The sequence below is a fragment of the Cavia porcellus genome, unplaced genomic scaffold (genome assembly GCF_034190915.1).
Source record: "Cavia porcellus strain 051 isolate PalLab524CR breed Dunkin Hartley unplaced genomic scaffold, mCavPor4.1 scaffold_120, whole genome shotgun sequence".
Lineage (NCBI taxonomy): Eukaryota > Metazoa > Chordata > Mammalia > Rodentia > Caviidae > Cavia > Cavia porcellus.
The window spans coordinates 577,492-595,046 of record NW_026947603.1 but is presented as its reverse complement, the minus strand read 5'-3'; the positions used below and the strand labels follow the sequence as shown (position 1 = coordinate 595,046).

The following is a 17,555-nucleotide window of genomic DNA, read 5'->3' as shown; positions in this document are numbered from 1 at the left end:
CACCCTCTGCAGGGGTGGCTCAGGCCCTGCTGTGTAGGAATTCTCCATGCGTACCTGAAGTACACGCTCCACCTCCCTCTGACCCCACAGACCCCACGGACCAGTGGTGACTTCATCAATTTCACAGTCATGGCATGGGCCCCAGTACCATTGGCTGGTACCTTAAAAGCCGACCTAATGAGTGGACTCCTTAGTCTGTTTTGTTGGTCAGGCCACTCCCTGACTCCTCAAGCACCAAGAGTGGGATGCACTGGGTCCCAAACGGGCCAGGTGACTGCTGCCTCTCAGACTTAAGTAAAACGCACTTGATGATAACTTGGGTGACAGCACAAGTATTTTCCTGACACCATGGCAAAAGTACCAAATAGAGCACACAAATTCATCTCAGATTTACTGTAATGCAAAAATTCATAATATTCATTAAATCCTAGGACAAATGGCCAAGTGACAAGACACAAGGACCACATGGGAACTAGAAGCTGACATGTGTCTTATACATGTCCTGGCAGACAAGGTTAGCAGTCCACAAGTGACCACCTCTCCATGGCACCCTCTCTAGCCCACAGAAGGAGCATCCTCATGCATACTTCAGAGATTAAGACTCCGCTTTGACAGGAAAAGATTTCTGGCCTCAGAGTTAAACAGATGGACAAGGTCATCCCCTGTGGTCGTCCAAAAAATAACTGCTTTGAAATTTAAAAAGTTCCTCCCCATTGTCGATGTTAGAGAGGAGAAGAATGTGACAGCCACTGTAGGTTCTGCCATGGAGTTGTGCTGAAGTACTTCGGAGGCTATGCCTTAGAAGAGATCTAGAACATTCTAAGTGAACATATACATTCTTGCTTAAACGTTACCATCTATCAAATTTAAAAGGACTTATTTTATTAGAACAGATATTTGTCACAAAAAACTCCAAAGCTAATACATAATGTGAATTTATAAACCTTTGGCTCTCACCAATGATAAAACCTTTGACCTTGGATGTGATAGACTCTATGCTGAACTCTTGACTCACATTCCTTGGGTAGACAGAGATTCCATCCAGGCAACTAACAAACGTGGATAGATTGTTTTTAAATAGAAAGATAAAGTTACAAAATTCATGTGTTTATTTAATAACAATGTAATAAGCTCCCGTTCTGTACACAGCCTCTTTTAGGAGTTTCTGAGGAGTGAGATAGGACTGTTTCTCCGTGAGAGGTTTACGGTCACCCTGAGAATTTATAACAACACTTTAGGTCAGCCAGGACCCTGTTATCACATAAATTCCTTTGGTAGGCATCAAAATAAATGAGATCTACTGAGCTCCAAATATGAGCAGTAAACAGTCTGAAAGTGGATCTAAGAACAGCACCCCACTCACAACAGCATCAAATGGAATAAAAGATGTGGAGTCAATATGAAACCGAGTGATACCTTTGTCCATGGAAAGCTACAAAACTTTACCAGCTGAGGCAGACTTCAGGATCGTGTATTGCGAGACTCACCCTGGGTGAGAGTGTGGTTCTTCCCACACTGATCCATAAATTAAATGGGATTTTAATGCAACTTTATCAAAATTACACCAGCCTTTTCAATCAGACAACCGGATCCTAAAATCTATATGGGAACAGAAAACAGGAGAGCCAAACGGGTTTCAGAGAGGATAAAGTCCGAAGTCTTTTACTTTTCACTTTCAAAACTTAGCATAATGTGCAGTCATCCAGACAGTGTGATCTTGGCACGCAGAAAGACGTATAAATGAAGAAGCAAAATTAAGAGTCCAGAATTTGTTTTCAATCAAAGTTCCACAGCATCGTATTGGGGAAGGAGAGCTTGTTCCGGAACCGAGTTGAGTACCAGCATCCACACAGAGACTTGCACACCAATCTTCACGGCAAGGTTATTGTTAACAGCCAACAACTGGAAACAACTTAAATGTCCATCAGCCAGGGAACTGATAGGCAGACTGTATCCCCCACAATCTCATACACCAGGGTGTACCCCTACAATCTACACTCCTACAGTCTCATACACCAAGGTATTCCTTAGCAACAAATGTAGTACATGGCCAACATGTGCTACATCATGCATGAGCTCCAGGTCATCATGCAACATGAAAGAAATGAGACATAAAAGAACATGCATCATATGATGCCACTTATATGTGATTTCCAAGGTAAGGAAATTTACAAATCATGAACTGTATCAAAGATTGTCTGAGGGGCTGGGGATTTAGCTCATCGGCATAAGCACCTGCCTTGCAAGCACACGGTCATGAATTCGATCCCTGGTACGAATTAAAAAAAAAAAAAGAAAAGAAAAGAAAAAAAGATTGTCTGAGGGTGATGGTGGAAAAGATGAACTCTAAGTGGGCATAAAGGGTCTTATTTAATAAAAAAGCTCTAAAGCTGGTTTATACTGATGGTTGCAGTATTTAAGAAAGTTATTAAGGATCTGAACTGTATACTTGGCATGGGTCAATCTCTGTCTAATATAAGGTTGGAAGTCTATCTCTAATCCATAGCCAGCTGAGAGGGACAGAAGTTGACAGAGTCTAACAATGCATTTTACATTGTGCTCCAAATATATTTCAGATCAATCTGAGATGTAGTCAGTTTCCTTCCAATGGAAGAAAGCATCTGGCCATGACCTGCTCACTGCTGTAATTACACAAGGGTTCAGTGTGCGGGTCCCTTCACAGCGTGAGAATAACAATGGAAGCACAGAATAATGAGCCCAAGACAGAGGTCTCCCCATCAGTCACCCAGGAATCGCCCAGACTGCCACAAGAATAGGGAAGGGGCACCCTCCACAGGGAACGGGGAAGAACTCTCCTTGAAGGCAGACACATTCCTTACTTTTCACAAAGTGTGACAGCTCTGGTCAGCCAGGACCTAAATGTTGGGCCTGTGGCAAATGCTCCCCCACTTCAAGCACACAGACCCAGGATAAACGACTTCCTAAAGAGTCATCAGCATATGCAGAGCTGATCTCAAATGGCTCAATAAAGTCAGGAATTATTTGTTTCATAAATGAATCCACAAAAAAAAATTTAGTTCTTTCTAAGGGTGTCCAGTAGACTCTTTATTGAAGCACATCCATTTAGCCACTTAACAACGAGAAAAAAGATTAACAAAATATTTCTCTAGTGTCTTTCTAGAACACACTGATTTGTTTTATTTTGTTTATTTTTTATTTTGTTTATTTGTTTTGTTTTGTCTGTTTGGTTTTGGTTTTGGTTTGTTTGTTTGTTTGTTTGTTTGCTTGCTTGCTTTTGTCTTTTGATGCATTGGAAATTGAACCCAAGGCCTTTGCACTGACCTAAACCACCAGGAGATTTTGTAAGTGCTTTTCTTTTCAGCTTTTATTTGGTTGGCACCTGTTTGCAGGACATGATGGCTGTGTTCCTGCTGGGGAGCTGGTTCGTGCACACAGCACATCTTGGTCCTTTCCACGTCCTCTTCCTTCCCTCCTTTCTCCTTCTCCCGGTCCCCTTCTCTTCTACAGAAGAGCCACCTCCCTGTTTCCTATTATCTATTTCTGTTTTGCTTTTGATTTACCCACACTTGGTGTTGCATCTGCTTCCACAGCACCCCAGATGCTCACCGCAAGGAGCCGCTCAGCTGAGATGCACGCACCTGCTCCCTCAGCTGCACTGCGAATTCACCCAAAGCCCACTGTCCACTCCCACAGTATTATTGTGGTTACGTCAGTCAGTAGTACCAGTGAGTAGGTGAAATACCAGAGTAAGAACTCTCAACGCTCTATTTTTCTATTAAAACAACAAAGGCATTGAAAAAACGTACCAGAACAGATTTTTTAGATCTCTGAAGTTTTGCAGAAATATAAAAAGAGACCGCAGAGATGAAAAATACTGAATCTCAGTAGGAACCCAGAGCTGGGTCACGTTCTAAGTTGCCTTGTTCCCCTCTTCCCCTCGTGAGCGCTACAGAAGCCTGAAAAAATAGACACCAAAATTACGCTTAAATTTACCAGCCTGGAAATCCGTGGAAGGGGAGGAATAGAGACAATGGGCACCTTTAAACACATCTAGTGTTTCTCTGAAAGGTCTTTCTCACGGGCTTACTTAACCTGGCTCACAACTGTCTTGGAAACAAGCTTTTACTGAGGAGCATTTTTTTGAAAAATAAAAAAAAATCAGAGTCACTATTTAAGACTGTGGCTATTCAGTGGCAGAGAGGCTCAATGAATGGAGCAGAAAGTGGAATGAAGGAGAAAAGCAGACGACTAATGGTAGAAAAAGAGCATAGCAGAAATGAGGCAGAGGAGGTTGGCTGTAATCTCTAATATAGATGTTCTTGGTACATTAACAATAAGAAACACAGACAGAGTAGATCAGGAGGTGGGGTCCACCGAGATGCTCTGTATAGGGAATATAATTAACCCAAAAGAGGGTTTATGGACCGAAAATCAAATATGAGAAAACAATGCTCTATGTGACAGGGAACCAGAGAGAAATAGGGGCAACTCGACCAGCACTTGAAAATAGGTTAGAAAGACAGCCTTTTGTAGGTAAAGGGATACAACTTGAGATCAAGTCCAGGAGGAAGAAGGTTCAGAACCAATTAGGAAATAGCAGGTGGCCCCCCTCAATCTAAAAACAGAGGGAGTTGGTGGCGCCCAAAATGTGCAGTGCACACTGTGGGAGTGAAAGGGGAGGAACAGTCTAAAAGAAGAAGGCAGAGGATATTGCTAATAGTGTATCAGGATTTAAAACCCACATTACTCACACCGTTCTATTTACATGGATTATATTCTGTTCCGGTTTGTCTAGTTGTACTAGATTTGATGGCACAGAGAACTATCGCTATTTTTGTGATAGTTATGGTAATCATCCTTAATTTCCTATTAATCTGAAGCCTGGTATAATTTACACTGTTTTACTATGACTGATCTTAGTTGAATCTGGTTTGTTAGATCGCTGTTTTGTATCGACAGATTTTATTCAAATCTGTTATGATTGATAGCATCAAATCTGAGAGTATAGGCAACTACTCTAAAGATGACAAGATTCACTAGGATACCCATTCTGGTTTGATTATTACCTGATTTTGAAGTTTTACACTGTATACAATGTTTTGTTTTTATTAATATTGTTATGTACTGCTATATACAATTATACTATGCCTGATGATATAGACAATTCTATTGAAGATAACAAGAGGCAACACAGTAACCACTGTAGAACTCCTTGTACTGTGGTTTTATATGACTTTTTTGTTTCATGTTTTTATAGGAATATGTTTTGTTTTGTCTTACTTTGCTATTTTTTCATTCTAATATAGAAAGGATAGAAATACATGTTGAGACTCATGCATGTGTAGAACCCATAAACAGTTTATGAGAACTGATCATATAACGCATGATGAAATTAACAGACACTCTGAGGGAAAAAGAGACACTACAGTACCCAGTGCTGATCCCGTAGTGTCATGGCGTGAAATCCAGCAATAGTATTAATTCTTTGATCAGAATGATTTTAGCCTGTTTTGTTTTGTTTAACTTTAACATATGTGAAGGTATGGACAGCTATTTTCAAGAGAATGAGAGACACAGTGACAGCCATTGTTGACTTCTCTGTTGTCTGATCTTGAAGGCCTAAAACGCCTTTCTCATCCTGTTCAGATCAGTTCTGTACTACGTTGTTTCATGTAAATTCTCTGTATGTGAAGACATGGACGACTATTTGGAAGAAAATGGACAATATGATAGATAGTGAAGATCTCTGATTGTCTTGCTTTGAAATTTATGTCTCTTACATTGCTTTCTTATGTTCTGCTTTGTTCTGTTGTGTTGCGTTCAATTTTACCCTCTTTAAAATTAAAAAAAAAAAAATGTGGCTACCACAGGTGTTGGGTGAGAATTGGTGCTTGATGAAATCTTTTAATCTTTCTGTACCATTTTATCCATTTTTCTTTTTGTTCTCTAGCAAGATGATTTCCAACTGATCTCCCCTAAGCTAATCGACTCATCAGTTTGAGCAAACCTGCTGTTTCTACTCTCTATGGCATTTTTTAGTTCTGTCATTGTTTCCTGTGGCTTCAGCATTTTTGTTTGATTCTCTTTTCTGGCTTCTCTTTGTTGACATTCTAATTTTGTTTGTATACTGTGCTCATGGTTTCATTTAGCTGTCTATCTACTGTCTTTTGCAGTTCCTTGAGCTTCTTTAAGATGATCTATTTGAAGGTCTTGTTGAGAAAGTTCATAAATCTCTATTTCTTTAGGGCCAGCATTTGCTGGGGTGGTTGTTTGGTTTGGTTTGTTTTTTTGGTGGTGTCATGCTTCCCTGATTGTTCATTATCCTTGTGGCCATGCTTCGGTGTCTACCTTTTTAAAAATACCAGTCTTTTTTCAGTCTTTACAGATTGATTCAGCAGGAAGAATCCTTAGCCAGTTAGCAGAACGTTTAGGGCAGACCCTCTGGTTTAGTTGATGGGCTGGCTTTCTGCTGGAGTCCTCAAGATTATTCTTTTTTTTTTTTTTTTATCGGTACCAGGGATCGAACTCACAACCGCCTGCTTACAAGGCAGGCGCTTATGCTGCTGAGCTAAATCTCCAGCCTCCCTCAAGACTATTCTTGAGCCTCGGTCAGCAGATGGGCACGCAAGGTGTATGGTATGCAGTATTGGGCCTGAAGCCTGGGCTGGACTTGAAAGCTTAACATAACAATGGTGGTTAACATAACAATGAGATATCACCTTACCATGTTAGACCAGCCATTACCAAGCAGTAAAAGATAGAAAATGTTGGAATGCTTACAGAGAAAAGACAACCCTTTTACACTGATGGCATAAATGTAAATTAGTACACGCATAAAGGGAAACCCAATAGAGGTTCCTCAAAATGTTAAAAATAAAATTGTCATATACCCAACACCCCCACTACTGACTATCTATGCAAAGAAAATAAAACTAGTGTGAGATCTCTGCACTCCCATATTCATCATAATTCCCATTATTCACAATAAGCCAGATAGAAAATCAACTTAAGGGTCAATCAGTTGATAAATGGATAAAGAAAATGTGGTACACCTTCACAATGATACTACTCAGCCTTTAAAAAGAAGGAAATTTTGTCATTTATGGCAATGTGAGTGAACCTGGATAACATTATATTAAGTGAAATAAGCCAAATGACCTTATGTATACGTGGGATTTGTAAAGCCTTACTTTATAGAAGTAAGCCACAAGAGCAGTCATTAAGTTGTAGGGGGTAAATATTTAGGAGATGCTGGTCAAAGGATACAAAAATTTCAGTTGGAGAAGAGAAAATAGTTCAAAAGATCTGTTGTACACTGTAACAATGCATTATGTACTTGAAAATTGCTAAGACCACACAGAGTTTAAACAATTCCACTCAAAACTGAGCTGAGTATATGGGCTAAGTCATATGTTATTTCAACTTAGCTTTTCAACAGTGTTATACAAATTTCAAAACATCATGTTGTGTTCCCAAAACATACATAATTTGTGTTTGTCAATTTGAATAATTGACTTTGTTTTTAAAGATTTGGAGCAAGTGATAAGCAAACCAGAAATCTCGAAGGGGAAAGCTGGGGGAAGTGATTTCCTCCAGCAACTCTGGCCATCTTCCTGGATGGTAGAAGCCACGCTCATGCGAAGGCCATCCACATCCTCTGCCCTTGCACTACCATCGTTGTGAAGACTGTATCATTTAGCTCTTAATTACATGGAAATGCACAACTTCTAATTACAGTTACTTTAATCTCTCAAAGATTACATTAACATCAGACTTCTGTGCAGCAGCACTGACTATGTGTCAGGAACAGAGCTAAGTGCTTTAGATGTACAGACTCACTTGAACTAACAATGAGTTAAGCATTACTATTACCTTCATTATAGGGGAAAAAGCTGAAGTTAGAGTGCTTAAATTCCCAAAGTCAGGTAACTACTAGGTGGTGGGCCTGGGGCTCAAACACTGGCTTTGACTTCAGAGGCTGTTTCCCTGAGGTCACAAGGCCCCACGCTGACCCTCGAAGGAGGGCAACGACTTACATACTAATTTTAGGAAATTTTATCTCCTAAGTCTAAATTCTCTTTTTAAAATTAATCTGATGGTACTATTTTCTTAGTCTTACTAGAAATATTAAATAACAGTGTATGTAAATATATTTTTATATTGAAAAGTGCCAAAATATCCTACTCACTAGACACTCAGGTGAAGACAGAAAGCAAGAACTGCACAGAAGAGCGAGGTCCACAAGACCCGGGTTTGATTCTCAGCTGCACAGGTGCTCTCCCTGAGACTGGGGGCAGCTCACTGCATTTCCTTGGGTCTTAGTTTCAGCATCTGAGAAATAAAGGTATTTCCAACAAGAAAAATCAAATAAAATATGTGACGAACATGCTGACCTCAACCAGACTCTCTGCCTTCCCGCTCACCTTCATCTTCCTGGAGCAATCCTGCGACCCCGCTCTTGATGCCTCTTTATTCTCCCCATAACACTGAGCAGCCTCCAAGAGGCCCGAGATTGGTTTTCATTCTCCACCGCTGCCCTCCAGGTTGTAACAGCCTTGCGGGCGAACACTTAACTCTTCCTTCACTACTGTATCGCGAACACCTAGAAGACAGTGTAAGAAATGCTAAGATTGTAATAAAGACTCACTCACTGAAGGACCTATTATTTCCATTCATTACCATCATAGTTACAGTTGAGGTCAGAGTCTGCATCACATATCACATAACATAAAACCTTACCACAAAATGAGACTTTTATTCATTGAGCAGCTTTAAAGCATACAATATACTTTCAAACCAATTTCCTGACAGATTAACCCCCAAATTACCTGTATCAAGAATCACCTTTGATTCTCATTAGACCAAAATAGTATTACTGAACCAAAGTACAAGTGTCTCCATAATCTATCCAAAATACTCTTATCTTTTTCTTCCTTTTTTCTTTTAATCCAAAGTCCCATTTTCCAACCATTTAAAAATTCTGCTTAATGTAAAATTTTGTTACAATTTGGATTAAGAGGAAAAAAGGCTTCTAATGTTTAATTTCAAAGCTTAACTCTAAAGTTCCTTTCTTCCTTAAGTGCGTAGCCACAGATTAAAACCCAAAAAGAAATACCTAAAATAGTTACCCTACACTCAAAGTCCAGATGTTTTTTCTACTCCAAAACACTTATCATAATGTCTACAAAATGACTTCTCTACATTTCTTCTCATTTCAATGCTTAGAATACATCTTTAGATAAAATGGATTCACTAGCATTTAACTCTTTGGGGGATCTGTTAACAGGTTAACTCTGGAACGCTGTCTAGGAAACCACCCCTATATTACAAAGATGCACTTTACAGTCAGGAGAGTAAAAGCTCCGTATTTGAGTAACCATCTGCTTCTCTTCTAAATTGGATCCTGCCCCAGGTCTGCATGGTCATGTATGAAAATAGCTCCATCCTGCAGCATCGGTCCAGGTCCCCTGAGAACTCCAAAGCTCACTGAAACCTGGTACTTCTGCCTTCGCATGAAGAGCTTCTGCACCGGGTCATTATTCCTACATTCAGTGGTGCTAGTGTTCAACATCCAGAAATGCTTACAGCTAGGGAGACTACACTGACCACCCAGTAAATCTTAACCGTCGTCTCTGAGCTCACACTCTGCCGCCCCTTTTGTCTGTTTGCTATTGTAAGCCAAGCAGAGGAGCAACCAAAGAGAAACAGTAACAGGAGATCAGTCGCCCACCAAAGGCACCTGGGGAAAGAATCTATTTTCTTCCCTATTCTGTTGGCTCTAATCTCCAGGAAACACAGAGATAGAAACCTGTGAGCAGGGCTGTGACATTATTGTAAAGAAACCTCTTAGGTATGGATACTTAGGTCCAGCACAAAGGAACTGGCACATGACAACTTTACACTCAGAATTCAGTGACAGGCAGGGATGAGGGGCGCTTGTTGCATTTCAGTTGGGAAACGTGTCCTACATAGAACAGTATACACAATCGACATATAGGATGCAGTCAAGAAATATTTGCAAATAGTTCCTGGGCAACAGAGCACAGTGACTAAGAGAACAGGTTGCTAAGACAGATTCACATTTGAATTCTGTTCTCCCGTCTACTAGCTCTGAGCTTGTTTCTGCATTTTATTCTCCCTAAGCCAAAGTTTCCAAGTCTGTCCAATTCTACTAAAACCTGCTTCCGAGAGAGTTCTTACACAGATTCAAAGCCAGGTGCCATACGGACCTAACAGTAAAAGGAACAATAACAATCAATATTTATCGTTTGTATCTGCGAGGCATTTTTCTAAGCAGTGTTCATGCATTAAAGTATTTAATTCTCAGGCGATCTATGCGGAGCTACAGGGAGAAAAACAGAGCCGCAGAGGTTACGTCACAGGGCCAAGACCACACTGAGGAAGAGGCAAAGCTGACAGCCAGCAGCCTTGCTCACGGCGCCTGTGGTGGCTGATTTGTTTGCCCGCTGTGGGACAGAGGGATGCCAGGAGGCTTGGGGGACCCCACTTTTGCATATGTCTGCGAGGGTGTCGCCGGAGTGCAGGGACAGTGGGTAGCAGTCTGTGCAAGAGGAGACCTGCCAGGATGCGGTGGCTGCGCCCAACAGAATGAAACTGCACGTAGTGGGAGCAGCTCCCCGTCATGTCGAAGCTGGGATGTTTTGGGCCTCTGTCACTGATGAGCCTCAGAGTGGAGCTGCGGCCTTGGCCTCTCTTGTCCAATGACTCCCAGCTTCGCGGACCAAGCAGCTGCTCACATCATGTGAGTCAATCTAACAAACCCGCTCTTGAAATTCTATACACCGTATATTCTATGCTTCTGTTCCTCTGGACAACCTACCCTTCTGCGATTCCTAATGGGAGCCAGAGAGGCCGGGTGTCCGGGGCAGGTGATAAAACACATGCAAAGCCAAGCCTTGGAGGTGTCTTGGGTGCAGCCTCAAGTGGGCGGTGGTAGCCCGTGAACTTGTTATTTGCACACTTGTAATAAAAGCCAGGATCTCCTTAAGGAACTGCGAGTGTAATCAATATTTTGCTCAGCCAACTACAAGGAAAAGGAAAAAGAATCTTCTTCATTCCTAGGAAGAACCATTAACAATTGCCAAACAGCAACAGTGATAAAGATGGAGATTTTATACCCACAAGGTCACAGGCGCTTTGACAGGGCTCCCCGCAGGAGCACCCTTGTCTCAGCTGTTGGCATTTAAAGCAGCAGTCCTGTCCTGCTGGAAGCCTCTGAGAAGGCGGTACCAGCATGGTCTTCAGCAGCTCCTGAAGGGGCTGATGCTAAGCTGGGGGTGCAGGCAGCCTTTAATCTCTGTAATTGCAGCACTTAGACCTTAATTACCCCGGCAAGTAATCCATGCTCAACAGTGCACCCAATCCCGGTCTGGACCTCTTCCCTCCCAGTGTTTACCTCAAATAAGTAAGAGAAAAGACTGTGCAGTCACTCAAGATGGGCCTCCCATGGGACAGGTGGCAATGCCTAACCTCGGTGGGTGGTAATGACCAACTTGCATTATACTTGGTCCCCTGTCCCCAACAGGGAACACTTTACCAAGTCCTGCATTTTATTAAATTTAATTGCACTCCCACTAAACAGTGTCTCCTGACCTCTACTACCTGTAACAGAGTCTCGTCACCTAAAAATAACACAGAATGCTTTTATGCTAATGTGCCTCCTGCCCCCACATCACAGATGAATTAAGACTACCTAACCAGCTCACAGTCACCTAACACAAAAGAAAGGATCTAAGCCCACGTCCTCTGACGTGGAAATCAAGACTGACTGCTCTCCTGAGTTGCAACTCCTGGAAATGGTAGGGTTTGAACTGGCCTTTGAACAAGCATGGGATCCATCAAAGGCAAGAGAAGTCCATTCCAAAAGAGGGAAGAAAATAAACAGCAGAGACACTGAAGTAGAATGGAATGTCTTGGAAGGGTAAAATCAAGAGCATGATGTGGCATAAGTGGAGAATTTAGCAATAGATCATCAGAAAATATGAGACTAGCAAGAGGGCCTCCCACAAGCAAAACAAGAAAGGCAGAAGTTTGGGGAAACCAATCTGAGAGGTGTGCCTTTGAAAAATAGTGCCATTGGTTTAGACCTCTGTGTCCCAGACGGGATTTCACCCTGTCCTCACACCTGCTCGGGAAAGTGCCACCACTGCATTATTTCTCCTACTCCAACAGCGAGTTTCTCTGGGTGTGGAAACCCCCCAGTACTTCTCTAAATCTAGGAATAAAGCAAAGAAGTCAGCAATCTGCAAAAAACAGCTACTAGAAGGGTTTTCTGTGTTCATATCTTTTAAGTCAACAGTGATTTTTAGAAAGAAATTCTGGATGAATATTGGTGTTTTTTAGATCTAGAATTTGAAGTGACATCATCATTTTAATGCATTACGCATCATTTTAAAGAGTGGCCTTTCACAAAGCTGGATAATCAGTGACAGAAAATGCATTTGAAATAAAATAAAGAACTATCTCTTAAATGGCAAGACAAATATCCTTGGGTAGGCAGAAATATCCAAGTTATTGTAAAGAGTTTGAGGTGTATTTTTTTGAGACTGACATAGTGCCACTGTAATTGGAGACAGGTGCATATAAATTAGGGCAGACAGAAGACTAATTGTTACTAATCAAGCACTTAAAGTAGAACTTAATGAAATGCATAATTAAGCATTAATGGCCAAAATTTGGTAATTCCATTTCATTTCACCTGTGTTGGAGTTTGGCTTAAGGTGGAGCCTAATATATTACTAATGTTAAAGTGTCGGGGCTCCTGTAGGCAGGTACAAATAAGCAGAACAACTGACGTAGCTTTAAAATGCTGATTTCTATTTGTGTTGACAGAGGTGACCACTTCCGGATTTGGTGGCGATAGAAGGGAATACAGAGAACACTGAATCCAAGGACGTGTCATGTCAAGGATTTCTCCAAGCAAAGGTGCTGCCTCCATCTGAGACTTAGAAAGATTCTCCTCACAGGGTTCAGGTCTTTTTGGGTCATGAAGTCTTCCATTACGGTGGGGATTCTTAATCTTGATTTCATGATGAATTACCAGGAAGCTATAAAACTTCCCACATTAAAGAATCACCCCAGAAAAAGAAAAAAAAATGTATAATCACACTTAGGCTAGCTAAGATGATTGTGCTACAAATTCCACAAGTTCTTGGAACAAAACAGCTAACATTCATAGGATTGGAACAATTTGCATATTAGTGTCTGGTGATCTGCGGAACCCTTAAAGAACGTTATGTAAAATAACAACCCTAGTTATGCTCCTACCAACTTGTTTTGAAGGCCTATATCATCATTGTTTTGGGCTCTTTGCTATTGTTATTTATTTGTCCTTTTTGTTTTGTGTTTTTTTAGTCATTTGTTTTGTTTTGTGTTTTACTCTAATACAGAAAAGATAGGTATACATGTAGAGGCTTGTACATGTGTAGAACTTGCCCTACACAGTTAATGAGAATCGATTATATTATACGTGATGAAATGAACAGCTACTTTGAAGAAAAAGAGACATTATGGTATCCATTGTGGATTCCGTATCGTCATGCTGTGAAATCCAGCAATGCTGTTATTCTTTGTTCAGGGTGGTATTAGTCTGTTTTGTATTGTTCAATTTCAACATACATAAAGGGATGGACAGCTAATTTGAATGAGAACAAGAGACATTACGGCAGCCATTGTTGATTTTCCTGTTGTCTGGTTTTGAAGGCCGGTAATGCTTTCATCACCCTGTTCTGATCAGTTTAATACCATTTTGTTTTGTATGAATTAATTGTGTGTGAAGATATGGATAACTATTTGGAAGAAAACAAAAGACATTATGGTAACTATGGTAGGTATCCTATTATTGCTTTGAAATCTGTGTCACTTATATTGTTTTCTTCTGATCTACTTTATTCTGTTTTGTTGTTTAGTTTTACTCTCTTTTTTAAAAAAAAGGAATCACCCAGAGTAGTTACACCAAGTGTGCACTGTAGGTATGATTAGTGCCTGGGAATGGGTCATTTTCTAAACCCTTTGGTAAGGGCCATTTGTAGGTTTTTTTTGTTGTTGTTTTGTTTTTTTTTTGGTTACTATTATATATCCTGCTATTTTGTATTTATTTTTCCCCTTAATTAAAAAGATAAAAATAAAAAAGTAAATAATTAAAAAAGCAGATTGAGATAAAAGAGGACATAACGACAAAACAGCACAGGTCAAAACATAACCATTTAAGCAAAATAGTTTTTCACCATAAGATATCCCGACATAAAAGTAGTTACCATAGTGTCTCTTTCCTTGAAATCTTTGAGTATAACTTCGAATACTGTAGCATCAAACATATCAAGACATAGTAAAGCCATTCAAGAGAATGACAGTATTACAGGGTATTTAGAACCAACTAACAGAAAATGAACAATGGTTTCTGTATAATCTCCTTGTCTATAAAAGTTTTTGTTTGTATTATCACATATAATAAAATCCAATAAGATACAACATGTTAAGACCGATTGAGACAGAAGAACAAAAGTTTGATGGGACTTCAAAGCAAGATTATATTAAATCAGCACTAGCTATTATGATGTCTTGTTTTCTCCAAAATAGCTGTTCCTACCATCCAACCTTCTCTGCCTCATTTCTGTTGAGCTCTTTTTCTGTCATTAGTTGTCAGTTTGTCTTCTTCATTTTGCTTTCTGCTCCATTCATTGTAGCCTCTCTGCCACTGTTTATGGAATCTTGGTATTTTTCTTTTTTAGAATGTCCTGCAGTATTCTCTGTAGAGTTGAATTGCTGGTTGCAAGTTCCCCTAGTTCCTCTTTATCCTAGAAGCACCTTGTTTCTCCATTAATTTCTAGGGACAGTTGTGCAGGATATATCAGTCTTGGCTGGAGGTTATTATCTTTCAAAGCTTGAATTATTTCTCCCCACGTTCTTTGTGATTTGATGGTTTGTGCCGAGAAGTCTGCTGAAATTCTAATGGGTGTTCCCTTGTAAGTGATCTGTTTCTTGTCTCTGACAGCTTTTAATATTCTGTTCTTATATTGGATTTCTGGAATCTTGATTATTATATGCCTGGGTGTAGTTCTGTTTGGGTTGTAGGTGGCTGGGTCCTGTATGCCTCATACATCTATCTTTATCTTTTGCTAAATTAGGGAAGTTCTCCTGGATTATTTCTGTGAATAGTCTTTGTAGTTCCTTTGTTTGTACCCCTGCTTCTTCACTCACATTCTTTATTCTTAAGTTATACATCCTCTTGTCATCTTCTAGCCTTTGTATTGTTACTGCTTGTTTCCTTGTTATTTTTCAGAAGTTTTTCCTTTCCTGTTCCTACATTACAAACCTGTCCTTCAGTTCAGATAATCTATCCTTAGTTTCTTTCAAGCTCTTATGCCAGCTTTCAATACAGTTTTTAGTTTCCTGGTAATCTCTTTGAACCTGCTTCATGTATTCTATATTTTCTCTATTTTCTCCATCAAACAATTCTCCCCCTTTTTTATTCTTCCATTCTACCATCTGTTTTTTCTTGGGAAGTATTTAGCATTTTTTTTTAAATTATTCTATTTATATCTTGCTTTACTTGGTTAAATACTTCACTTTTGAACTCATCTATGAGGTCCAGAAAATATTGCTTTATGTCTATTGTTGCTGTGTCTGATATTGCATGTTTTCTGTCCTCATTCTACCTTTGCATTTACCTTTCCTAGATCAGTGTTCTCAGGATTGGGGGCCGAGGACACTTTCTTGTTGCGCCCTCTTCCCATACGTTTTGTTCCTTCCATATAAACGTATACAGGAGGCCCAGTTTCTATCTTTGTGGGTTACAGTTTGTTTGAATCTGCCAGCTAGGTGTTCTCACCCACTGCAGTGTACTAGGTAGACACAGACCTGGGCAGCCTCTGCTGGGCCCACCCCTCCAAGTCAGCCTACTGAAGGCTTCACTGCTAGGGTGCACCACCAGGTGCTGGGACCTGGTTTGGGCTAGCCTACTGGGTCTTAGTCCGCAGCATCACCCAGGCTAACCGCTCCCCACCAATCCTACTTGAGAGGGGAATATGCGACTAAAGTCACTGCAGCGTCCTGTTCCGGCTAGTCTGCCTGATCCTAGAATGTCCTCTGTCAGAGCCTCCTAGTCTATGGAAGGGTCCCCATTTCTCTCACTCACTGCAGGTCAATGCAGGGCTCCCCACCAGTCCCACTCTCAACTCCATTCACTGATTCCTGCTCTCAGAGCTTTCGCATCTCTGTCCCTTCTATGCCGATTCAGATGCAGCAACAGTGGCAGGAAATTCAAATCACGGTTTCCGGAGGCACAGGTTCCAGCTTCGGCGCTTTATCTGTTCCAGTTATAGCACCAGGATTGCATTTCCAGTAGGTTTCTCTCAGCCTAGTTTGTTCCTGGGTCAGCAGGGTATATCTCCCCTTGCTTAGGACTCCTCACACTGCACCATTCCTGGGTTCTAAGTCAGCTATCTCAGAGAGCCTCCATAGCTGCTGTTATCTATCCACCATGTTCTCCCCTTTTAGGGTTTTCTAATGGAAAATACACACTTCCTACTGCTGGGCTTTGCAAGAACAAATCACTTAAACATTTGTGCTGTGTTTATTGTAGTTTTTACATATATTGTCCTTAGCAAGTCTTTCAGAATTTAAAAATTATACGTGAACTTTGGCAGCTTTCTTTAAAGATTCTCTGGATCAGTGGAAATGTTTTTTGTTTTTTTTTTTACCTTTGTTTTTTTGTTTGTTTTTGGCAGGGGGATTGAACTCATGACCTTGCGCTTGCCAGGCAGGTTCTTATGCCACTGAGCTAAATCCTCAGCTGGATCAGCAGAAATGTTAAATCCAGGGCAGCCAGTTCCCAGGGGCTTGGAAGCCCCAGCCACACATCCACTCTCCACTGGCTGTGCTGTTTGAAGGTAAATCCTTGGTGAATCCTGCTTCTTTGACAAGTTCATTTGGTGCAGTGTTGTGCCGTGTGTGTGTGCAGTGATTTTCCTTGGAGTTTGCACTCTCAAAATTTGTGCCATAGCTGTATTGACAGAAGAAATGGAGAAGTATTTTGATTGTTTGATTTAAAGCATTTAGTGTTCAAATTTGTGATATGTTTTTACAAGTTTTCAGCACTACCAAAACTTACAAGGAGTGTTTAATGTTTCTTTAAAGAGATAATTTTCTACTTATGTTCCGGTAAGCTGTAATCTGAAGATTACAGGACACTTTTCAATGCACAGCGCTGAGAAATACCAACTAAAAATTTCTGCTTCAGTTTAAAGAGTTTCATCTTTTTCACTGTGGACACTCATATTTCTGCATGAGAGTTGCTATTTTGAGCTTGAGAAGGAGAAGTGTCTAGAAAGGCACAGCACTGACTTAGTTTTAAAGCCTTCAATGGGAAGTAACCATCATGCACAAAAGCAAAAAGTACTTTTTAGGAATAGTAGACTACTTGCAAAAATATTAGAAAATTATTTTTAAGCTATTAAAAACCAACCATTTTTATTTATTTATTAAGTATTTTGAGACAGAGTCTCCTTACGTAGTTCAGTCTGATCTTGAACTCACGAACTGATCCTCTTGGC

General features: G+C 40.5%; 1 protein-coding gene across 8 annotated transcripts in view; it reads right to left on the bottom strand.

Annotated features, from left to right (window-relative positions):
• The window catches only part of LOC101787695 (endogenous retrovirus group K member 7 Gag polyprotein-like), a 98,491-nt gene that overhangs the window by 15,495 nt on the left and 65,441 nt on the right, over positions 1-17,555 (bottom strand). For 4 of the 8 annotated variants that reach the window (XM_063244516.1, XM_063244517.1, XM_063244515.1 and 1 more), the window contains 2 exons: positions 8,406-8,584; positions 8,171-8,313 (listed from right to left, as the gene is read on the bottom strand). The gene's annotated coding sequence lies outside the window, so the exon portion shown is untranslated. Of the gene's footprint in view, positions 1-3,788; positions 3,939-8,170; positions 8,314-8,405; positions 8,585-10,822; positions 11,027-17,555 lie in introns of all 8 variants that reach the window. The other 4 variants (XM_063244514.1, XM_063244519.1, XM_063244518.1 and 1 more) reach the window with 3 other exon arrangements.